Consider the following 449-nt stretch of genomic DNA (forward strand, 5'->3'; position numbering starts at 1 on the left):
CTGGAGTTTTGTCACAGGACGAGGGTTAATCAGTTCCTCTGTGCATTCTCCTTCTAGGTATTTATACGCTTTTCTCGTTTAACATCATGACGCTCTCAGAGTCTGAGGCTTAGGTCCGCGTTCCTTCCAGACACCCCGAGGCTTCTAGGTCACAATCACTGCTTCGATCCTACACTTGACATCTCTTCGTGGACCAATCCATGAGAATAGCCACCAGTTATAGCAAACGCCCAGAAGAACCCTTGAGGGACATCACTCAAACGGAGGACGGCAGGTCAGCTATGTCTTCTCGTCCCGCCTTCTCCGATAAGGAATATTTTGAGGACAAGGACTGTGTGGGCAGACGGTGAAAGAGTTTTTCCCTTGTAGGAACATAAAATCATTGTTTCTGGCTGTGCTCCACCGGATCTAACAACGGACCAACTTCCGGTCCGTTTCCTATGTCTTCC

This window comes from Peromyscus californicus, unplaced genomic scaffold (genome assembly GCF_007827085.1).
Source record: "Peromyscus californicus insignis strain IS unplaced genomic scaffold, ASM782708v3 Scaffold_12__1_contigs__length_115047231, whole genome shotgun sequence".
NCBI lineage: Eukaryota > Metazoa > Chordata > Mammalia > Rodentia > Cricetidae > Peromyscus > Peromyscus californicus.